At 40.5% G+C, this 25500-nt stretch overlaps 1 long non-coding RNA gene across 1 annotated transcript in view; it reads right to left on the bottom strand.

Annotated features, from left to right (window-relative positions):
* The window catches only part of LOC118213719, a 45076-nt gene extending 19873 nt beyond the window's left edge, over positions 1-25203 (bottom strand). The window contains exon 1 of the long non-coding RNA XR_004762498.1: positions 24928-25203. This is a non-coding gene — a long non-coding RNA (uncharacterized LOC118213719). The remainder of the gene's footprint in view (positions 1-24927) is intronic.
* Positions 25204-25500: the final 297 nt, after the last annotated feature.

The raw sequence follows: 25500 nt of genomic DNA, 5'->3' as shown, positions 1-25500 counted from the left end.
TTACTCCGATCTGTGCAAACATTAGAAATAGAACATCTGAACCAGCATGTCTAACAAACAAATGTAAGGCTGAAGTTAACTGGAATGGGCGTATGAAGCGTGTTTTGGGCAAGTAAGTGCATTAAATCAGCTCCAACTTTTTGGCAGCTGGATGTTTGTTAGGACACTGCATTCTGGAGTTTATAGTCTGGAATTCTGAACGTGTCAATGCAGAATGTTCCCCGCAGACCTGGGCTGTGTTAAAATCATGTTAACTTTCTCATCCAGTGTACTTAACAAGCATACTCAATAGTATGAAAGGGTGCTGATTCGGACACAGCCCTGGCCATAATGCAGCACAGAGAGGAGGAGTCGCCGTCTTTAGTCTCATCACACACCAGTGACCCTCCCCTGATCAAGTGGTACTGAGACAGGCTGACAAATCAGACCTAGGTAACTTGAAATATGTTACAGTCACATAAAATATGTGAATGTCTTTGTGAATGTCTTAGATACCAATGTTTCAGACCTTTTTCAAAAGGAATGTGTTCTCACCAATAATCAGAACTAAATTCTTGATTACTGTGATATTTGTATTTAGTTAGGAATGATTCTAAGGGATCTGTAAGTTTCCTAATATCACCAGAACCTCAACAGTTATTTTAAACAAATATACCAGGCTCCAAAATAATTAACTCCCTTGATAAAGATGAGCAAATAAGGCTGGATAAACTAAACACAGGTATGACTGTTGACTGTTTTAAATTGGGCATCTCAGCTAATGGATAGACAAGGCTTGATCAGACATTCGATTTGAAGAGGACAGAGGAGCACAGAATTAAGCTTCTTGAAATACATTCTGTATGAAGCACTGGTCAAAGAATGTTCACCAATCTCATGAAAACACTATCCTTACAGGGAGGCTACAAAAGCACTGAAAACAGGGGTGGCAATAATATTGAAACCTACGTTTTTTTGGGGAAATAACATGAAAAAAAAAAAAAACTCTCTAAGCAATTGTATTAATTGTATCAAAGCATATAACTTTCAACATTTTGTCAGCATACAATATAACACATTACCTGAGCTGTGCAGTTTCAACGGCCATTTTTGTTTATCTTTATCAAAGGAGGCCCACTGTATTTGACCCCGGTCTGCTTCAACTCAAATCACATTCTAAATTTGGAGAACACAATTAACCAGTGAGCAAAATGATTTCATCATGTGTGCTAGCGCTCTGTGAGTGTGCAAACAGAAACAGTGACCTTCGCTGACAGTCAGAGAGAGCTCTATGCTCATCACACAGGGCTCACACATGGTGAAAATAATTCTACTGTTTTACAGCAGCTCTGGAAAATGACGTAAATGTCATCTTTTACACAAATCCTTAACCTGGAAAAAACATAATTTTATCATTTATTTATGAGCTGGGGAGTTAATGGATTTTCCAGCATGTGGCAGGGAATCTGTGGCTTTGTGGAGAGGGAAGACAGATTCTATCCCCCTTTTGCCATTTTGCTCAAATCAATCAATCAGATTGAATTTTACCCCCCATTTGGCTTCTATGTGGACCTGGCTCTCCGAAGGTGAACCTGAGGGTGTGAATTATGATGATTGTAACTTCGCCCTTCCGATAACATGGTCAACTTCTCTATCCATAAATCACAAAAGCATCTGTCTAAAATAAGGTGATGGAGGGGGGGAATGAAGAAGAGGGGGGAAAAGCTTCATATTTGATGACTACCCTTGAACCTGGATCCTGAGACAGTTTGTAAAGTCATCCATCCATGGTTACTCCGAAATTCATTTTTTGCTTCGATACTTTCTGCAACATTGTGAAAAATCAAAAGAAATGACTATCCGATAGAGACCATATGATTGCTTCAGACATTACAGGCATCAATCCAACTGTCACACGTCAGAAAAAACAGCAGTCAGTCTAATTTATTCTTACTCTAAACAATTGCTTAATACAGCGGGTGAAACCTGGCCACATCTCGTCTTTCGATCCAGAAATGAAAATAGAGGGGCAGAAATAACGTTTATCTACTAAATGAGTCATGTTGTATCCAACTGCAAAGGCTAAAAGACTGCCAATATATGGATTACTGCTGATAATTCTTCCCCAATTACACACTCTGGAAAGTCCAAAATATTAATCAATTAGAAGCAAAAAGAAACATTGAAGTGTCAAAGCAGTAGAATCTCTATACTGAATAATCTTCTGTGTGCTTGTTAGAGGGGAGCAGTCAGGGCTTGTTGGGTGAGGAGGCTGAGTCCAGTGAAGCAAACTTCAAAGGTCATTTTAACTGTGACTCCATCCCCACCCCCGTCACCTGCCCCTTCTAACCTCTTCCGACCCCCACACCACCTCTTCCTGCCCTTAAATGCCCCCGGGAGCGGTCGGCATCGATCCAGACTGGGTCAGGCCAACGAACCCACATGGGAGGATAAATATTGATCATGCAACAAGCCCACGATGAAAGTAGCCAATGGGAAAGTGGAAACCAAAGGCAAACAGCTTTGGGTTCCAGGAAGTCATCAGCAGGGTGGAATTTGTTGACTTTGTGATGCTTATTTGGTTTCAATAGCCCATAGGGTACCTTGAAACATCAAACAGCATCAATTTAACAAAACGTATAAGCATTTTGTACCACTGAAAATCAGAATTCTTCCAAATAATGTGTAATGTAAATAAACATACTGTTTTCAGAGGTTTTAAATTCGTCATCTCAGTTTCACATACCATGAAGGGGTGGGATGCTTAAAATGTATTTAAAGGGACAGCTCATGTTCCTATCCCTTTAAGCCTTGAATATGGAGTACCAGAGATATTTCTTAAAAAAAATTTTTTTTTTTACTCCATCCAAAACCACAAACGACTTAATTAGATTAATTTTAGCTTTAATGAATGGAAGTGACCAAGTGCTGGAGGGATTCAGCTTTTCACCATTCAGACTCAGATACTTGAAAGGTGTCACTTCTCAAACCTCAAACGTGGCAATATCATGTACTATAAGTTGGTCACTGATTTAAACCAGAAGTGTTTGGCCTTGGAGAGCAGCATTTTTGGTTAAACCAGGCCAGCGATTGACAGCACACGGCATTTCCACCCATTACGGGCTTCACGTAGCCGCACCGGCCAAAGTACCAGGGATGATTTCTCCATGCAATTCCTTTTTTCTTCATCATCATGTTGGACAGGGAAAACATTAGAGGTCCATGTAGCCATCAAAGAGGACACATATTTCACATTACAATCGTGTTTGATGTTGTTGGAAAGCCAATGTCACGGGGAACAAGTTGGTGTCACCGGTGTGGTACAGTGGGTGCTGAATAAAGATCTTGGAACACCATTCAAAAGTGAACAGCAGGTCATGCAAGTTACCTATGAGTCAGCAGCCAGCTGTGCTACAAAGGTAAACTTGGTTTGATAGCCTTAACAGAGATAGCACAAGCAGGGTCATTGATGTTGCTGTGGTTTTGTTGTGGTTGTGCCTTTTATTGGTGATTTGGGGTTTTTCTTTGATCCTTGGTTATAATAGGGAGGAAATGGAAATGATTAAAGGACCTGTGCGTCATTCGGGTACAGCCATTTCACTGCTCACATTTTGCAGTGCACCATTGAACACACTGTATAATAAATTGCATTCACTCGGACCTGGTATCCCACTTTCACTCTAAACCATTAGAGACAATTTTAAGGTCATAGCACTCAGGATATCTGCACCTCATAGTCACTTGCATATGCACTAGTGGAGTCACGCGATAAACAATTGTATCTTTGTAGGCTACGCAAGTCAGAGGCACATCCACATCTACCAAGATAGAGATCAGTGCATATGGAGCCACACTACTGGTGGAAATAGGCTTTTTGCAGTCTCCTATGTATAACTGCCAGCACAGAGGAAATGTTAAAACATTATTTCGGAGTCAGATAACCGAGATAACATTAAACTAATCTCGTTCCAGTAGCACCAGGTAAGACTACATGCGTACCTTCACCACTCAGATTCTTCCACTGAGTCTCAAGGGATTCAAAAGTGCTACCAAAAATGCTTATCACAGCTTATTAGAGTCAACAGGGAACAAATCCATGTGGGCAATAGCATTCAGTACAACAGAACAAATAACTATACCAGCATGTGATTCACAGTCATGCATAAATTTGAAAAAGAATTTCAGAGCAGCCAGTATGGACTGTGCCCATGTGCCATATTCCTCTTCTCCCCAGTACAAGGGAGGGGGTAACAGGAAAGAACAAGAACAATAACTAAATAAAAAGAATTCAAAAGAGGGAGCATTCAGGGACACATAGATAAAGGGAAGGAGTGGGCAAGGAATGGTGAGAAACAGATGTGTAAAGTAAAAGAAGAATCATCCATCAGCAATCCTCCCTCTCAAGGGATAGAAATTGTTTTCTCGCTTTTGTTTTGAAAAGGATTAGAAAGTAAATACATGAGTATTAATAAAACATAAAGACGAACAAAAAAATAAAATAAATAAAAACTGGTTTTTGGAACAAAAATAATCCTCTGATTGGATTGGGCTGCAATTGTGCTCTACAGACAAAGCAGGGTTTTAAATATTAAGTAACAAATGTCTTTAACCAGGATTCTCTCCACCTACATGGTGCTCAAAATTGTTTCCTGAAACAGTACAGGCCAAACACAAGCATGTGGTGCAGTAAATGATTATACATATTTACTGGTCTATTTTTGAAATTGTTTGTGGTTTTGAGCTAGGCGCCATTGTTCTTCAGAGAGGGCTTTACATAGTTGAAATGAAGTCTGTTCCAGAAAAATAGGCAAAAAAGGCGATGCTAAGACTGAAAACCATCAGACGCATCACAAAATGTATCCCCCACCACCCCCAAGCCTACTGCCTTTTCCATTTTTTATTTATTTTTTATTTTTTACAGAGTCAACGGAAAGCCGGCTCAGAATCCCTCGTGCGGCTCAGTCCGTCAATCTAGGCGGCTATCGCGGAACTGCCAAGATGCGCTTCAGCCATTTGTTGATGACATGCAGGCAAACCATTTACGACAAGTGCAATTAATGAAAATTTACTGATGCGTCAGAAAACAGGTTTCCTGTCAAGCTGTCCCATTTTCTCCTACTGGGACATAGATGATTCCCAATTTTTCATGCGCGTCAGCAAATTCAGTTCTCTGGAAGAGGAAAAAATCTAAAGGTTGCAGTTATTTTCCTTACCTAACACGACATTAGAGATTTACGGACTTCTCCCTTACATAAGCTACAAACGTAGACTATATGATGAGGACAGATGTCAGGCTAGTGTAAGGTGTGTTCATCACCAAATCCACTGACAGAAAGTAACTGAAAAGTCAATGAAATCCAGGGCAAGGTGGTTTTTGCTCCTGTGCAAATGTGTAAATGTGCTAAACAGGAGCCATGCTTTTATGTGCTGTATTTTTACAAAGCTGTATTTGGATTTACACATGAATGCAGGTAAACACATATTTGTTAGGTGTAAATATTAAATATTAATTTACCTGTATTCATGTGTGAATCCAAATACAGACACACATAAGACCATAAGGACACAAAAATACATAATGGGAAAAACTGGTCATTCAGCCTATATAGTCTCACCATTTACCAGTACCGTGTAATTAAGATTTGATAATGCTATTTGATGTATCTATGTATGATTAGTGTCACAGTTCCAAGAAAACATACAAGTTAAATTCTTAAAAGTTCTAGCACTAATGCTCAAACAACTCAAGTTAATGCACACTCATTCCCTTAATTTGTTAGTGAACAACTGACCAAGTCTTTCAATAAGGATATTTGTAAGTTTTCTTTCATCATTTATCTTTAAATGAATTTATTTTTCATTGCCAAAATTCTTTGATTGGAAGAATACATTGTTTCATGCGACAAAGTTTACTGGATTAAAAAACAAAAGCTGGGCTGTAAGTCAGCATTTCTTTCATGTGAGTTCAGTCACCAGTCAGTATTATACAAATTGCATCACTGGATGCATCGCAATTGCAATGACAACATTGTTAGCTTGTTTTGTTGATTCAGTTACACTATTATAAGGCAACATGTCGCCGACAATGGAGCCAATCCAATATGGCATCCTAAAACAGACTAAAGCTTGCGCAGAACACATTCCAATATGTTTGCCATTCCAATTATTTGACCTTGTCAGCGGCTTTGTAGATGCACAGAACAGAAAAAAAACTGAAAATCCATACCAAATGGAATACGTTCTGTGGTCCATTCTGTTTGTATCTTTGATGTGCTCACCCGCAAGCAAAGAAATATTTATTCTCCAGTAATACAAATGACTGTGCCTGAGACCAAAAGACCAAACTAAAATAAACTGAGGATATTAAACAATATTTGAAAAACAATTACATGAAAATAAAATAAGACATCTCACTCTTTAAAAAACTCAAACTCATGTATAGTAAAGAAATGTAAAAATGGCCATATACCTATATATCATACATTTACAATATGTGATCATAATTCATATGTTCATCCTCCATATGGCCTCATTGTAAGAGTAAGGCTTGTATTGCGCCTGCTGCAATCAATTATCAAATGAATACTTAACAAATCTCTCACATCAATTTAAATTTAGAATTAATATTTAGAAGTTCACTCATATCCACCAACACACATCCATCACAGCAGGCCTGCACGCATGCACACACACACATACACATGGTCTGACGAACACACGCACATATATATATATATATACACACACACACACACAAGCATGTGCACGAACACCCACCGATAGACATATATATAATGTTGCGTGCAGGGGAAAAAGCTCTGGAGTGTGCAAGGGAGGAGTTGCTCAGTCAACTGGTGGGGGCGGGGGAAGAAAGCTGGTCTCTCTGTCCACCCCCCCCCCCCCCCCCATAGAGCCAACACAATCCCCTTGGCCCACTTCCAGAAGAGCACATCTGGCACTTGAAAGACACAGACCACAGAAGGTGATCGCCCAAGCTCAGGAACCCTGCCAAGAGCAGAGCAGCAACACTCCCCTCCCACCTCGCCGTGAAAGGAACTCTGACTCCTTTAAACGTGCTGGAATGATGCACAGCATTCACAGAGAACAGCTGGTCTGTCTCTTTTCCCTTTGTGAGGGCGCTTATTGCGATTGGTAGCCCCGTCCGTTTATGAGGAACTCTTAAAACATGGCTTTAGAGACACCCACAGAAAGTGGAGGCAAAAAACAATGATTAGACTCGTGTCCAAGGAGATTCCCATTTCATTTTAAATCGCATTCCTGGCGTAATATTCGTAAAGAGCCTCAAAGCAGTACGGCTCATCTAGGATCAGGTTCGCCATTTTAGCTCATAATAGATGATGATATTTCCAGGGAACATCAGATCCTAGATCACCACTCCTGCTCTGAGGCCTGTTATGAAAATAGAACCTGGTCACATCATTGAATTTACTATTCAATTTACCCTGAGAGTGAATGGTGGAGTTCTGGAATATATCCTACCTCTGTGTAGACATTTAAAGGACCTTTGCGGAGTTTGTCACTGTATCTTTATCTACCTGGAGCTAGTCTTGCAAACACAGAATAATTTAAATGTGATCATGCTAAAATAATCAGGTTGTAAATTTTTACTTTTGTGTTAAAATCAAATCATTAGTTTTTCAAGTATTCAAGTTAAAATATTTAAGAAACTGGAATGCTTTAAAAAGTGAAATGACCTCCCCCACTCCCCCATTTGGCAGCTGAAGTGTAAAAACCATGACAGCAGAAAGTCATCCATTTCTTTTCCTACTGCAGACCACAGCACTACCATCACTGGCTTCTCCGCAGATCAGTTTGTGAAGCACATGATTAGGGCCAGATGGTCAAATTCTGTAAGTGCCCACTGAGATTAAATGTGACTGAAAGACTGCACTAGCAAACCCCTTCTGAGCACTGCAAGGCACTGGTGCCACTGACACACACGGGGTCTTAACACCTATAGCCTCTCAATTATCCAGCACATCTCCAAACAAAATTATTTTTTCAAAAATTTCTTCAACAAGGAGAAAAAGCAGTTTTCCTGTTAAACATATAGGTTTACATTTATTTAGTACTAGACACATTTTCATCATGTCTGATGTTGATATGTTGACTGATATCAGTTCAGCATGTGAGTACTTTTGCCCACTAGATGCAGTCATAACATAGGTTAAACTCATAACCTATCCACACAGATAGTTAAGATAACCATCCCACACAGCCCTATTTTAATCAACCTGCATTTCTGCTCCTGCATGACAGGAAAAGGCATAAATCCCACCAATAATGCTGATTTTTAGAAGCACTAAATTTATTGCATTCAATTTTTACATTATAAATTCGGCCAGCAGGCTGATGTTTTGGCATAGTCTGAATGCCTTTGGATAGACTGTTAACTAAGATACCATGCACAGAGCACTGAGGTTACCACTGGAACTGAGTTAGGGGAGGAGCATGGCAGCATTCAGGACTACATTTAGTGAAATACATACAATACTTCTCAGTGTAACATTCTGCAATAAGTTTAAATTGAAAGTTCATTTTTGAAAGCATTCAGCCATGGCCAACATTGTTCAAATGTGCCTGGCTAAACATTGTCAAACAACCTATTTTTATTGACTTCCAGATTTGTTGCTGCTAGCTAGCTAATTACATTTAGCATGTAGTCAAAGTAAAGAAATGTAAAGCCTGTCCATGTGCGTTGCTTTGCTGTGTTCAGAATTGCTTGTGTTAGCTGCTAACTGTAGATATTTATCTTTGCTGATTAAGACAGAGGACAGAGAAACATGTGCTTGGGTCTGGTTGCCTGATAAACAGTTCTTTTTTCTTTTTGCTTTATGTGTTTATATGCAGAATTTATATTAGCTAGCTAGAGCAGACAGCTTTGTTTATGGTGGCTCTCCAGTAACCGAGTCAGAGAGTATGCTGACGGCAGCGAAGGTGATTCTCTCTCAGGTCGCTGTTCATTCATTCAAATTAAACAGTGCTTCTCACTTGTGTAAATGTTACTTTATGTGCACTTGTTTTCTGACCAAATAATGCTGCCTGGGATCCAAGTTGTTTTGTGACAAAGAAGAGGTTAGTTAGGTTGCGGTTTCTTTAGGTTTCCACCAGGGAGAATATATAAAAAATAAGAAGCATAATCTCAGGGAAGTATTCCCATTCTTCTTACTGCAGAGGAGAAAGTTCATTAAAGGTTTGTCAAGGGACCCTCTGCAATATATGAGCATTCAAGAAAATAAAACACGAAAATGGATAAAATAAAATAATTCCGTAGAATAGTTACTTTTAACGGATTCATTTCTGTTTTTATTGCTTTATGAAAAATTTGAAAAGTGAGTAAAGTAACTTTTATGGAATAAATATTCTGTCTTGACTCCCTATAAAGAAATATATGTGCTGCCTAATAACAGTAAAAGATACCACGTCCCAATCTGCAGCTTGTTTCTGCATGGCTGAACACAGCCAGAAGCATAACTGTACATCAAATACTCTGCTTCAAAGATATGCATGTCAGAGGTCAACATTTACGCAACAAGCCACTGTGGACCTCCATGAAAGCCTCGGATTTCTTCCCCTTATTTGCATTGGCATTGAATTGGCATTCCCAAGCTAAATATTTTTTTTTCTATTTTGCCTTTAACCATCTCAGTCTCAGCAAACCCTCACCACCCCCCCCCCCCCCCCCCCAAAAAAAACAAAAAAAAACCATTCAGTCCATTGTTTTGCATTGACAGAAGATCAATATACTGTGCTGTTCACCTCCACTGCCTTTGGCATGCTTGCAAAAAAAAAAAAATAATACATTGGAGTATAAGATTGCAATATCACAAATTAGTTAATTATAAAACGGTGAAGTCCAGGTTTGTATTGATCGGATAATACCACATGCTCTTATTCAAGGTACTATGTCTATGAGTTCTGTTCTGTCTCATCTAAGGATGGTTTTTTATTGGGCTGTCCAGTTAAAAAGGATAAGTTGGGGGTTTGTAAAGATTTCAAGATTTCACACCAACATCTGTGGGCAATTATTTAATTAGCCCAATCCAATTTATTTGTTTATTTGATCTGGATCTGCTGGGACTGGTGTGCAAACTGCTCATCTGCATCTCAGACTGTCCAGGTTAAATTTTAAAAACACATAATACCCTGCACTATCCCGTCATGTATACCATTTACCTGCAATATGAGTACAGTCAATTCCACAGAGCTAAAAAGGAGTGAATGTTCTGAAAGGTATAACATTTTTTGTGTATGTTCCCTGGTGTTGGGGAGTTCACCGTAACATGCAAATGAGGTAGTGCCGCTGCTGACAAATGGTACGGCACCAAGAACAGGAGCTGCTGGCACGGGTGGGGGGTGGAGGGGAGGAAGAAGAAGAAGAAGAAAAAAAAAACAAGACACCAAAGAACAATCCCAAGGTCCACAGCTTTTTCACTGCTGGCAATGTACAGTCACTCTGGCTGTCTATTGTGTGCTGTCTGATTGCAACAAATCAAAGCCTGTTTGTCAGTGCAAAATCACACGCAGGTTTGCAATCACAAAACACAGCAGTGTACTCCGGAAAGGGAGAACTGGAGGGTTCCGTGCTTCTCGCACAATTCCCTTAAATCATTCTCAATGGAAATGATAGTCCTACTTTGATAGGTCACATGACATTTGTTTATTAACAGTTTTAAGCAAAAACCTAAAAAATGTATTGTATTTTAGTTTGCCACCATTCACCTTGTTTCATGTTTCAAATTAACCTGTGAAGCATCAGTAAAATCTTGTATCGGCATTCATATTCAAATTTCAGTTACGACCAATGAGCAGAGGACATCTTAGTCTTTAAACATGTTAACGAGTGCCTAACAAACTATTAGACAATTATTTTTTACCCTCTGCTCAAAGAAAGGAAGATGTTTATTTTGTTGTTTTTTCCAACCTTAAGGTTCCATAGAAAATAGTCCCCAAATAAATGAAAGAAAATCCTTATTCATCAGCTCAGCAATCAGAGTCAGAATATAAGGCTTGTGTTGTACTGATCATTTCTTTGTTTCTGCAGAATATGCTGAAAACTATGGTATATTTACACACAATAACCAAACACTGAAGACAAGAGAGCTGTCATTCAATAGTTAATACTGGATTCAAGTTATTCAGTAGCTGTGTATATAAATGCAATTTTAACATTCCACTTCTATACAAACTGTAAGTAGAAGTCATGCTCTGTTATTGACTCCCAGGGTTAGTACCACAAAGTCTATACATTACAATGGTATTGTGGTGCATTGCAAAGATGGTCAGTGAATCAAACTTAAACCAGAAGGTTGCAGGTTCAAAACAAATTAAGGACACAGCACCATGTATGACCGACTGCCTGTTACCATAATGCCTTCCCACCATTCAAAGTGACACTAAACCCTGTGTGGCTTCACTTCACACAAAACTAGGCATGCACACACACACACACACACACACACATAAACAAACAACCACACACACACACACCCCCACACACACACACACACACAAACACACATGCACACACAAACACACATGCACAAACAAACACAAACACACACACACACATACACACACACACAGCCTGTCCATGTCTGTGTCAGTTTGTATTTAATTTAGTACACCAATGCGTCATTATTTGCAGGGTACATTTCTGCTTTTCTGGAACTGGGCTCTACTTCTATTCTAAACACATGATTCCTAGCTGCAGAGCAGAATCAGGCTCATGTCGAGCTAATTGTTCCCATTTCATCCTGCCTAGACTTTCAATAAGCCCTGTTACAAGCTGAATTAAAAATTCATTTTACTCTTCAAATGTTCAGTAAATGTGTATGCTTCTTAGTGTGGTCAACCACACTGTTTTAATGAGCAACACAGCTTCAGCATGGATACCATGGCATTGTTTGATACAGCAGCTTCTAATCTACGGAGTAGGAAGGCTTGTGAGAAGGGGCTAAGGTAGTTAACAAGATAAATATGAAAAAAAAATCTGTACATCAATTTCTACTGACGTTCACATGACAATATGTAAGTCTGCATTTCATACTGGATGTAGATCACAGTGTGGGTGTTCACTCAGCTGTATCCTGGCCTCATTAATGTTAGTGTATGATGATCAGAAAACTGTAAGGTCGAAAGAAAGTAAGGTCGTGCACTCTTTTCTCCGGTGCTGTATATAATAGCCAACGTTCCCGCAGCACGCTCCCTTTGTCAGGGCTTTAACACAACAATTATCTCACACATACATATAGGTTGCTAACATTAAATTCACCTGTGAGATGGACAATCAAAATCACGTGATGTATACAAACCTTAATATAGAACAGTTACTATTACAGTATGATGTGATGTCTTTGAAATCTAGATAGAAACACTTGCGTTCAAAAATAACACAAACATATATGAAAAAAATGATTGAAAAGTTCTTGTTTCATGATTTAAAAAATATAAAGTTGGAAAATATGGCACCTCGCCAAACAAGGTGTGCTTTTCTTTTTCACTTTGGACTGTATGATGATGATTCATAGTGTAGAGCGTCTGCACCGTTTGTTCATTTGTATACGTCCTGATGGCTTTGATGCAATGCGTCCAAATCAAACAATCCAGGAAACAGTGTTTAAATAAAAGCCTCACTGGGTAATGTGTATTCACCTATTTTGTTGGACTACTTAATGGGTGATTAATTACTTGGTAATTAACTCATTTGAGTCTGAATGAATAGTGATTGGATGATTTCTGTTTTTTTTTAGGAGCTGTCTGGAGTAGAAATAAAAAATAAAAAATGCAGAGTAATTTAACCTGAAACAAAATAAATGTATCGCAATTGTGTATTATTTCTTTTAACCAATTTAGCCAGTGGAGTGTTGTGCACATTATAGGTTAATAGTCTTTTGATGTCTTTTTGTGCCTGCATGTGAAGTCTGCCATTAACAGGGGCAAGCCAGCCTACTGCCGATAACATTAACTTTCACATTTTTATTGTAGCATGTGGAAAATTAGTAAACATAAACATTGGATAGATATTCAGCCAAGATTGAGCCAAGTCTGATTTATGGAACGACTTCTATGCATTTCTCTAATCGTCCATCAAAATGTAAGCAATAAAAACCCCACAACCAGCACAACGTTTTCTCAACTGGTCATACATCTTTCTGACACCACGCATTCTACGCTCATGAAGGAGAATCCATCCATTAATCAAAAGCAATATCATAAAATCTGCTCAAACTGTGTCCCTTCTCCCACGCTCTGGTGACTTGCCATTTATCCTTTCTTTGTTCCTGAAAAACTGCAGTTTCAGAACCCTTGTTCCGCATCACCTGACCTTCGCTATGGGCCTATGTCAGCAGGCTGCTTTCCCCAAGTTGTGCTGAACGTAATCCAGGGCCCTCGTTTCAAGTGGCCCTTGTTTTCGTACTCTGATATATCCACCTATATGATCACTCTCTCTTTCTGAAGCCTCTCTGCTCACACTGAAAAAAAACTAGTATCTATGGCAACCACCCCCTTAGACCATAAGTCTGGGGTCTCCAATTCTGGTCCTGGAGATCTGCAGGGTCTGGTGGGCTTTTGTTGTTACTCAGCACTTATTTAAAGCAGCTGAGTAGGGTTACTTCACCTCACATTGTTGCTTGGATATGAACTATAGTTGCTGATTTTAATGTGCTCATGAAAGACTCCCACCCTGCAGCTCTTCAGGACCATAGCTGGCCACTCATGCCACAAGTCAATGGTGTTGACATGCCGATTTCTCCCCATTACTCCATTGTTTGTCCTGGTTGGTGAGCTGAACCAAAGAAAATGAATAATTCGGACAATCTGCATAAATGGACGGTCCCTGCGAGTCCCACACCAAAAACACCAAAAATGTGACTACTACGCAATGAACTGAAAGCAGTATGGTCTGCATGGTTGTGTGACTGATGAGTTTTCTGGAAGTCGATTGGAAATAAGTAATGGTAGATTAACTTGATTCTGGGGGAGATTCAATCAAGCAACCACTAATGTTCTGTCCTTTCCTTTGAGTAATAAATCTGAACAAGCACTATTCTTTTTTTTCCCCCACCCATGATACCAATACATTCCTAGGAGGTGGATGGTCATTGAAACACATATAACATAAAAAATACAGAGTAAGTTTCCAGAAATTGAAAACAAAACACCATAGTGGACAAAAGGCAGTCTTATAGTTCTTGTTCAGATGCCTTTGCTGAAAATGCCTTGAAAAAATGTCACAATGTCCAAATTACCTAGGCGTGGTCTATGAGCTATCGACTGATCTGCGTCATATGTAGATTCTCTGATCCATTAACTTCAGTGAGAAAGACAATCTGTCATGATCACTGAGAGATCATAATAATCCAATCATTAAGAAAACGATTAAAGCAAAACACAACAAAAAGTTCTATACTGCAATTTACAAAAAATTGCATCACCACCTATTTCAAATCACATTTGAGTTGGTGTTTTACTTTTCTTTTTTCTATAAACCCAGATTTAGTTCTATGAATTGTGTCAATGATATGCAAATTAAGGAAAGGGGGTGTTCCTGCTAATGACCACAACCCGCTTCCACCATCCCGTCAACCCACTTTTATTACTCAGAAAGCTACTGAAACGGTGCTATGTCTGTTGCTGTCCAGAAAAAAGCATGCGGCAGTAAAGTTCAGGAACAACTCCCCAAAGTGCTGATGAAGGAAGAACAAGGGATATTGGGTCAATTCCTCGGTTTATTGAAGGTGAGCATCTGGGATACATTCCCACATTATTGTAAAGGGTTGCTCTTATGAAACACTATAAAAATGATTCGAAGTGGGATTATTAACTCTCTGGATAGGTATGGAGTCCTGTGCTATATCTTGAAAAGAATGGTATATGAAAGCTAGATTCAAATGTTAATGTTTACAGTAAATTACTGTTTTTACACTAATTCTCACTTATGGGCTTCTAACTATTCTGAAATAAACACAGTTGATGCTGTGTCTGGGTTTATGGTTTATGGTAATCCGATGTGATAAGGGTTACAGACTTACAGAAACAAAAAATGATAAATTCCTAGTGGTGCCCTGAGGAAAAATATATATAAGCCAGGTCCAGATGAATTTAAGGAAGGGAACATCACCAGCTCTGTTAAGAGATTTTAACATCACCACAAAGAGCTAAATATAATGCACTTGATCAAGTCCCGAGGGCCCTCTCAGAGAGCAGGCAGCTTTTCCTGTGTGGAGATGTATAGTAAAGGAGTTTCCTTTTTTCCTGTCAAGAGAAGGGGACTTGGCCATGCGATGCTGGAGTCATCTCCTCGTAAAAAACATGTTTTACGGGGAGATGGGTGATTGATTGGATAATCATTTTAAATCAAGAAATCATGTTGCGCGGAGATAAGTGCAAGGGGAAGAAATGACACTGGGAATATCAAAATATGCAGAAACTGTGAAACAGGAAGGATTCCTGTGAATTTGAGAATATATGCTTGTGTGTATATGTACAAGTGTGTGCATACTGTATGTGGACTACATTCCAAACCAATTATTTTTCTAATTCACCAACCAGTCAAGGGGGTGAAAGGGAGAAGCACATACAACTAAAAAATAGCAACCTGTTAAAATAATTATTGGAAACACATCTACACCTTGACACCACAAATGGTCTCGGTGATCAGGTTTCCACCAGTCCCCTCAGGTCAGCTGTACCTGGTAATAAAGGTGGGATTCTTCAGCAGGCTGAGCGAATGCAGTGACATTTGCTCACAACTGGTGATGGAAGAATGAGGCTTCATGAACTCAATCCGTCCACCCGTTCATCCATTATCTAACTCACGCATTCCTGGACAGGGTCGCAGGGGGTGCTGGAGCCTATCCCAACATGCAATGAGGCAAGAATACACCCTGGACAGGTTGCCCATGCTTCGCAGGGCACACTCACTCACTCATATTTGTGGTATGGGCAATTTAGACTCTGCAATTAGCCTGCATGTCAATGGACTGTGGGAGGAAACCGGAGTACCCGGAGAAAACCCATGTGGACATGAGCAGAACATGCAAACTCCACACAGAGAAGTCCAGGCTGGGATTTAAACCAGGTAACTTCTTGCTGTGAGACGAGAGTGCTAGACACTGAGGCCCCCCATAAACTTCATATGAAGAGGAACTATGATGACCTGTCAATTACTTACTCGACTGAGAAAAAAAAGAAGAAAAAAAAAATGTTTTGCTTGCCACAGCAAAGTACAATGTTTGGCTCAAATCAGCATGTCACTGATATCTAATATATGATATATTAGTGCAGGGTTGGGATCTGATCCATTTCATTTCAGTCAGTTATGGAAATGAATTGAAATTCAGAATTATTTCTGTATTTCTGCTGCTTCTTTAACTGACTGTAACCTCATACTCTTTCCATTAGAGGAAAATTCCATTTCCATCCAATTCATCCTCATTGAGGCACGTATGCAAACATGCACACCCACAAATTCAAAAATTTGAATAACAGAGCAATATTAAAAGCAACAAAAACAAACATGGACAGTTTAGTGAAAAGGATCATTAATCTTTTTGCTCCAGAGCTCTTCCCAGCATGGCGGGGAGGAGAGAAGCATTTCACAGACAAAGAGGATGTGTGAGAAAGAAGGAACAGCTTCAGAGTAAAAACAACAGCACCTTCTGCATGATGCAGAATGTGTTGCATCAGATGACTACCGCTGTCTTTCCCTTGGTGGCTTGGCAGGAAAAAATCTAATTACACCATAATTAGTACCACTAAAAACCAAACAGCTTTGTTTTTGCTGAATAAGTTTTATAGCTATCATTGAAATAATGAAATTTTTAAGCATTAGTTACTACTAACGTGAAACTAGAATAAATCTCCTTAAAATAATAATGTATTCAATTAACATATTCAATTTATCCATGTTCTATTAGCATTTAGAGTTGTATGGTGCTATGAGGCTAAGCCATGATACATTTTTAAATAGCCTATGGTAATTAAGTCAACAATAACTCACAGAACATTTACAATCAAACATAAACCCAGATAATAGCATGACATGACAACATCTTTCTGACATAATCACATTTATAAAAACAAAGTAACAACAAAATTTCACTGTCATATCCGCAACTAAGCATTTTTGTTCAGAAAGAGACTTGTGTCCACATTCTTCGATTTCAAATAAGACCTGAATTTGTTTACAATCAGTCCTGCCTTACTGAATGCTATTTTGGAAGGGACAAATATGCTTCTTAGCATAGCCTTGTCCATACATCTGTGGTGACTATTAGGGAACCACATCCTGTTAGAAACTGATGCTTAGTGTTTGGAAGTGATTTGTGTGCAGAACGTTAATGTTTGCATGAAAAACAGTTATCTTGCTTATAGATTTCACAGCATTAATTATCAATAAATTGAAAAGTGGTCCCAGCCCTGCTTTAAACACCCCCTTATGTGATAAAGGCCATGGCATACACAGCCAGCGAGACTGACTTTAACATCAGCTAGCTAACCAGTAGCACTTAGCTAAAACACTAAAAGCAAAGTTGGATATTGTGACCATGCCCCCAGTCCCCCACAAAGCCATGCTGTTGCATTCTGGAGTCTGCTAGCACAGAAGAAGTTGATATGTCCTCTTGATAAATGATAGATTTCTCTCAGTAGGAGTTTTGCAGAAAATTGATTGGCGGTGATTCAAAGACCTTACTGAACCCGTGTTTAGCAGTTGTCTACGACCATGAAATGCACTTTTTTGTACGTCGCTTTGGATAAAAGTGTCTGCCAAATGAATGTAATGTAATGTAATGTAAAGCAAAACCCCTGACTTGTCCCTAATGGGCCAAAATGAATATCTGATACTTATTGTTGGCACTATAGCGATTTCAAGACACACTCTCCTATTAAACGCCATTTTGCCTGCTGTGGCAATATCACTATGTGATCTCACAGCATCTACAGAACACAGATCATCTACAGAGGAAAACTGAAATACTACACAAAATAAGAAAATAGGACCAGGGTTGCATTTTACATTGCTAACATGCATATTCCAATAATGTGTTTTAGGCTGCAGTTCTCCTTTGAAGGTACCTTCCTGCACTGCACTCCTCTTTAGCATCTCTCACAAAGAAAAGCAGCGGTCGTGTCAGCATTGCCTTTGTCCTGGGCAGCCCGCCATGCCAGGCTGCCCTTGTACACGCGGCATGGTCTGTCTAATTCCCCGTAAGGGTGACCGCTTTGGATAATATCTCACACGTCAGCCGCTCATGCATTCAGGCCCCGCCGCTCTGACTGGCTGCCCTCGCCGCGCTCGCCGCTCGTTTATTCAAATGTGGATTAGCTTCTAAATGCTTGGCTGTCCCACAATCATTGCTTCCCAGCGCCCTCCACCCTGCACAGCTAGACGCGGCACAATGTCACATCTGGACCCACACTGTCCTGGCCGGTGCTATTTACAGACGGCGACTACATCACAAGCCCATACTCTCTGAATCCACACATTGTTTGAGCAACTCGCAACTCAACCCTTGCTGCCGCCCCCCCCCCCCCCCCCCCCCCCCTCCCCCCTGACCCAGCCCCTGCCATTTGGAGTCAAGACATGCATGACACTGTATAAAAAGCACCAAAAGTAGCCTATTCATATTCCCTTCCTAGCTGGTTAATTTGGCCACAGCCCATACTGGCTACAATGAAATACATCATTATCATTTTTCACAATGGGAAAAAAGAACAGTAGATTCCCATTACAAGCCTGTTGAGCTCATTAACCCCTTTATCAATTAAATAAACTGAATAATGACCTGCTTCCTACTGTGTGGCGCCTTGGGAAGCTAATGGCAGTTTCCCAAATCTGAGCTAATTCATTATTATTTTATAGCCATTTCAGGAGCAGTAGATGTTTGTGTTAAAGTCGTTAGTTTATTCCAAGACACAATACTTTTTTTTAAAGTCTGCTAACAGGATGCAGGAACTTTCTTCAGTTTTTTAATGTAAACTTTTAAACAAAGCCCAAAGCCCCACCAAAGTTCTTGAGTGATGAAACTGCTGTTTTGTAAGTGTGTTAGCTGCATTATTTGAGATGCAATGACTGACACAAATGTAGAGCTATATCTGCAGCTACATCCTTTTCAACCATTATTTGGTCCTGACTGGGAAGGAATGGTTCTCAAAGGTATAAATATAGAAGAAATTATAAATATATAAATATGTATATATATGCATATATATATATATATATATAACTGTAAAATGTATAATTATAATTTCTTCTGCACAGATAAAAGACACTTACAATATAACCCCATCAATGGCTAAGTTCAAGTAATAAAACTGAAAACATAAAATACAGAGCAGGTCATGTTGAATCCTTTATTCTGTGTGGCATTTTTCATGTTAAGACAATATCACCAAAAGCTGATCAACATGACTGACCTACAAAATGAAGCAGGGTAAGACTGATACTTGGTCACGGTGACGGGGAACACAGATTGCACAGAGCTGCAGTGGCAGCTGTGGGCTGCGTTAGCACAGCAGCTCGTGGAGTGGAAGGGCCTGTGTCATTTCAGAAGAGTGATTAATTATGTTTGTATTGCAAACCGGGCAAAAATCTGCATTGTTACTCGCTCTCTCTCTTAGACAGCAGCCAGTCCCAACCGCCCCCACCGCCACATTTGAGCACAAACGGCAAACAAACGCCTCGGATGATGCAACCTCCGAAGAATCGGACCGAAGGCAAATCTGGGCCTATATCCATAAAGCATCTCAGACAAAGAGCTCAGATTCAGGGTCAGTTTGGCCTTGCATGCATTCTTATTCTGAAGCCCTTTATGAACACCAGCCCAGGTTGACAAATATGTCCTTATATATTATATATATATATATATATAAAGATCAAAGAATCAAAAATATCATGGAATTAAACAGAGAGACTGGCAGCACAAATCCTCACACTGGGAGATTTACGGACTTCATGCTGGCCTGTTGATATGTGGTGTGTGGCAAGAAACTGAGCTTCCGATGAAGGACAGAATGTGTCCGCGTCACTTCCCTCTATTTCTGTTTTGTTTGTCTCTTAAGCCATTCACTCAGTTCACTCAGTAAAAATTCTCTGTGCACCAATCCAACACATTCACATGTTCAAATGAAATGAGAAACAAGGTATCCATGGATGAACCAAACAAAAGCAAAAAACAAAACAAAAACACTACCTGGGCACCTTTGAGAACTTTTAAAAAGAATTATTTAAATTTCGCTGGAAAAATGGTTGGTACCCAGGCCAGCTTGTTTCTGCCTCTGATGGAGGATGGTGGAGTTCCAAATGGCTGAGAGAATTTGGCTCAGAATGTGCATTCATGCGTGTCATCATTCTAAACTGAAAGAACAACAAGAGAGGGCCTGGATTTTGATTGACCTCAAGCGATTGCACACATTAATATCAGATTAATAAACAGCTCCAGTGAGAACATTTTTTCAAAATACAGGGGTTTCCAAGTGGTAAAGTTTCAGATGCAGATTGCTGAAACACTTAGAGTTAGCAGTGGAATTCAGGCAGCAACACAGTCCTGCTCGATATATTTGGCTTTTCAGGCCTTCCAAGAGAATTTTGGACAGAAATCTAGGAGAGTTCTTGCCAGTGAGCATGCAGGTTCTGTACCCTGCACACAAACGCTTGTCAAGGAAGCCCAGCGCAGCATGGTCATCCAACAGACCTTCAACCACAAAGGACCGCCAAGGTATGGGGAAGGCTTTTTATTTTTCTGCTTGTTACAGGGCACAGCAGTGCTGGCACATTGAGAGCAAACTGGAAAAAGTTGTTTGGAAGAGAAGGATTTTTGGTTTTTCGGCTTTTTGGCTTATGTTCTCAACATCCTCTTTTACTTGTATGGGCACTTAAAATGACAAATTATACAGTTATGAGTATAATATGCGGTCATGAGCTGGGGGGGGGGTTTGCATTCCACGGCAGGCCTTCCAACTCATTCGGACCCAAGTCCTCTAACACCCATCAATACCACGACCGTGAGCGCAACCTGACCACACTTGCTCCTGTCTCAATATTTGCTTGGGCAGCAGACAGAGATATAGCATGCCGCAGAAATGAGCAAACCCATCAGTTCTAATGTTGTTTACGAGTGGCATCAAAGTGACCTCCGTCCGTCCTCATCACATGACCTGGCCCAACCAATTGGTAGCAGCGGAGGTGGCAGAGAGTGCCAGATCTGACATATGGTGCCATTTTCCTCTTGCATGCACACACGGCACAGACAGCCATAGATTCAAAAAAATACATTAAAAAGGAGGAAAAATATTTAGAGTAAAAAATAATTAGTTGCAATATTATGGAAATATCGCCATTTTTAAAACCAAAACTGTATATGATGAGTGGGTTGCCGCGGAAGTAGAGTCAGCCAAGCCTGGCGAGATTACAACTCCACATTGCACCAGGTGTGATGGAGGAGGTGAGCGCATAATTTGCAGGTTATTCATAACAGTCTTTAGTTAAATTAAGATTTTTTTCCCCCTGGATTTCCAAAGAGTCAGGGAACATCAAGCAGGGGCAAAGAAAGAGGGCATCAGACTCCTGGAGGAATGCAGGTATCTGAGCCTCCATGCAGATGAAAAAATCTCTCTTTCCTCCTTTCCCATCTCATCCCTTCTCATCCTTTGTTCCTTTGACTGAGGAAGGCCTGCCCTTCTCCACTAAGGCATAAATGACAAAACATGAGTAATTCTGCTTAATGTGACAAATGAACTCTTTTAATCTCAACAAAGCGACTGTTTTTTCTCCCTGCATTCATCTGAGTGAATCAAAGGTTTTATGTAAATTGGGTCTTAGAGAGGAGGCTCCCCCCACCCCGTCGCTCTCCCGCTCTCCCGTTCTATCCAAATAAGCCGTGATATTAGGTATAAGCCAGCTCACCTTGAACCCGCTGTGTAAACACTTCTCAGAGTGTGCGTTCAGCATAAACATCACTTTCTGGAACTGTCAGACTTATTTTGTGTGAATTACATCCATTTATACCTGGCAGCCTATCACGCTGAGCACCTTGATAGTAAAACGTGAATACTACCTGCATTCCAAAAAAGTAGCACCTAATTTTGACAGGGAACAAAGCAAACATCTTTTCAAGTCTAAGATAGTCATACCCTGTATTAAATGTGGCATTGTGCAAAATGCTGACCCCTAACATACATATAAATCACAAGTGAATAGTGACACTACAGATCATATTTGAACTTATGGAGTTTAAAGCAGACTCAATGCTCTTTCGTGTAAGGAATTATGCGATGGTACAATTTACAAGCTAAGCGGGAAGCCTTTAAATATTCAAAACGATGCTTGGGAAAGTGCGGGACTGTCAGTGTGCAGACAGCCATGCGGGATGGCGGCTTTGTGCGGCGGCCTACAGTAAATATAGATACAGTGAACAAAGTGAAAACCCCCCTACGGTGCAGTATTTATAAAGAAACAATGTTCTTCAAGGGAAAGCTGAGTGCTCTGTACCCTGAGCTACACGCCTCAGACTTGATGCAAAACCCATCTCAAACAGCCTGCAAGTAATACATTCCCCTCCTAGGCCAGGACTGCAGGATTTTCAATTTAAGAGAATTTTTGATGGCCGTAAACGTGCGAGTCGTTACTGCCACTGCAGGAAAAGTAAATCTGCTCACTACATGGGTCCAGGAATGTTTCTCTTGCCATTTACCTCAATAAAGGTTGAGCTGCAGGTTTTCAGAACTTGCAGGGGAAAAGCAAAAAACAAAAAAAAACAGAAAATAATTTTATCTCGGCCTTTGTGTTAACAAATTTGTTGGTTGTCTGAGGCAGATGTAGCCAACAGGGGTTTCTGATTAAATCTTTCTCTGCACATGTTGTCACCGACACTGGCAGAGATATCCCCACATGATCTAAAGCCAAGTGAAATCTTTCAGGCTCAGGTATGCATTATGTATTTAATCTATGTATATGTGTACATATTTTTGTAACCATGGTTACCCTTTAAACCTGTTTAATTTTCTTACAATTAAAAAAAAAAAAAACCTGATATGCTTCCTCAGGAAGAAATGCTGGCAGTCTTAGATAGAGAATATCCAGCCAGAACCACCGCGTTCATAAACACATGGGATAATTTTCTGCTCCAGTATTTCTTGATACGGTCATTGGACCTTGACGCTGTCCATATAGTGCTGCTTCCTGCTACCAGATGCAGCTTTGCCACCCATGACACAATTCTAACCCCCAGAAATTTAATGGTTCAAAGGCAGCATGGTTTACCATCTGGACTGGAAGATGCTGCATTCCTTTCATACCAGTGGAATAAGCAGGATTAAAAAAGTTTTATCTTCACAGGAAGGGACCAGTATTAAACAAAAATTGTCTTTTTCAAAAGAAATGATTTCAAGGTCAATGTTTTATCATTAATTAACCTTAAATTCATCAAGCAGTTAGAGGATCAATCCACTTTATGCAAGAATGAGCCTTCCACTATAAAATTCTCAAACTAAAATGTTCAAGTTGTCCTCGCCTATTTCGAATATCAAACTTTAAACCAACCACTGCATCGTAACGGATGCCAAGTTAAGACTGAAAAGGGATTTGAAGGGAGCAGCAACAAAAAGAGAGAAAATCTGTCAAAAGTACATTCCTGCAATTAGTTTGCTTCTCAGCTGACAGACACCCATTGATTTGCACTGAAAAGACGGTGCCACTCCAGCAGGCTCGTGTAATCTGAGAGACGCGAGGCCATGAACATTGTAAGAGCAGCCATTGTTTACCCATCAGCCTGTCAGTCGCACTACAGATACCTTCAGAACAAACTTGGACATGGACCCGCAACATGATCCAACATGGAATCTGGGCTGAATGGGGGTCCTTTTTGTCTGGAGGAGTAACAGGAGAGCACTGGCCTTTCACGCCAGTATGCATTCTGTCAATGGGGCCACACTGCGAAGGGCCGACACGGGCATGAAGCAGACTGCTCGAAAAGAAAGAGTAAAAAAAGAGTGATGTCATTCCGTGTAAAAATCAACACTGGTGAGGGCAAATCTTTCTCTCTGCTTTTTCATTTTTATTCAAGCTTCCACGTACTGTCCAGGTGATGGCAGGATGCAGAAATCATGGACACCATGTAAAATCTATGATCCTTCTATTAGGCGAAAAGTCAACGGATGTAACCGGGATATATCAAAGGCAGGCATGCCAAGCGTATAAGCTATGCATTTGTGCAATGTTGATGAACAAAGCAAGCTTCAGTTCAGTGAGCTAATCAAAGATGCATGGAATAAATTGGTTCGCCGTACTAAAAGGTCAGTTTTTCAAATGATAGCGCCCTTGAAAAAAGAACAGGAACTCCTTTGATTTGATTTGGTTTGATCATGTGGAGCGTCTGACAAGCCCCTAATCAAAATGATTACTCAAACACATGTGCCACACTTCCATCAACTACACCGATCTGGGATCAGCATAGAGAATGTCATGAGGTTACTGACAGCCAAGCATTGATCAGAGATCAATGAATGATTGGTTTGGGACACAACCCACAACCCCCCCCCCCCCCCCCCCCCCCCGCGCTTGCTCATCTGAAGTTGACATGTCGCAAGGCACTGCTGCAGAGTGTTCTGAGCAACGGCACAATAACATGCCCTTCCTGTTTTGTCGCTCTCAGAGTTGGGTTTCATTACTGCCACTCACTTCAAATTGCACTCGTTAAAAGAACTGAAGAACTCATATCCTGTGCAAATGTCATCTAATTTAAGCACCAGCCAAACTGTGCTCTGCAAGTGCTGCGTCTGCCACCGCAACAAGCTCATCGTCACGCCGCATTACTGCATTTTCATTCGACCAGCCAAAGTCTATTGTTTATTCATTTCATTTATGTATTTATTTTGGGAGGGGGAGAAAAAAAAATCAATTCTGGAAATGAGGAAATCAATTACCTTTCTGCCTATTTGCACAGCCATTGTGTACCGTTTGAGGGAATGGCGCCTCGCCTTGAGCCGGAGACCTCCGAGGAAGCCGTTCGATGACATTGCAGGGTCAATAAGCCTCCTGCAAACGAGTAAACAAGGATTGTGTTTTCTCCTGGAACCCCCCTGCTCCCCCCCAGGAACTGCGCGTGAGGAGCACGGCGGCTCTCCTGTCTCAGAGGTCACCCAGGCCCTTGTGGCTCACGAGATTCACCTGCTGTTTGTTTTTCTACTCAGTCATTTAAGCCTCCCAGCACTGCCCTCTTAATGACGTTAAAAACCTGTCTTTCCGTCGCGCCCCTTTGAGTCTCTGCCGTCGCCCCAGCAGATCCTTCGCTGGGTACGGAGGTCAACCCGCTCAACTCGAAAACACAGCCGGGGCCTGGAGTCCATGCCCACGCTGCCACGACTGCTAAACTCTGTTTGCCGAGTAGACAGATGACGGGGATATGCAATGTACATACTAAGCGGAAAATTATTCGTGACGGAAGTGAACGGGGGACAAGGCCTGGATGAGTACAGTACATTCACCCGGTCCCAAAT

This window comes from Anguilla anguilla, chromosome 15 (assembly GCF_013347855.1).
Source record: "Anguilla anguilla isolate fAngAng1 chromosome 15, fAngAng1.pri, whole genome shotgun sequence".
In the NCBI taxonomy this organism is placed as follows: Eukaryota; Metazoa; Chordata; class Actinopteri; order Anguilliformes; family Anguillidae; genus Anguilla; species Anguilla anguilla.
The sequence above is the reverse complement of the archived record's forward strand: the minus strand, read 5'-3'. Positions and strand labels throughout refer to the sequence as shown.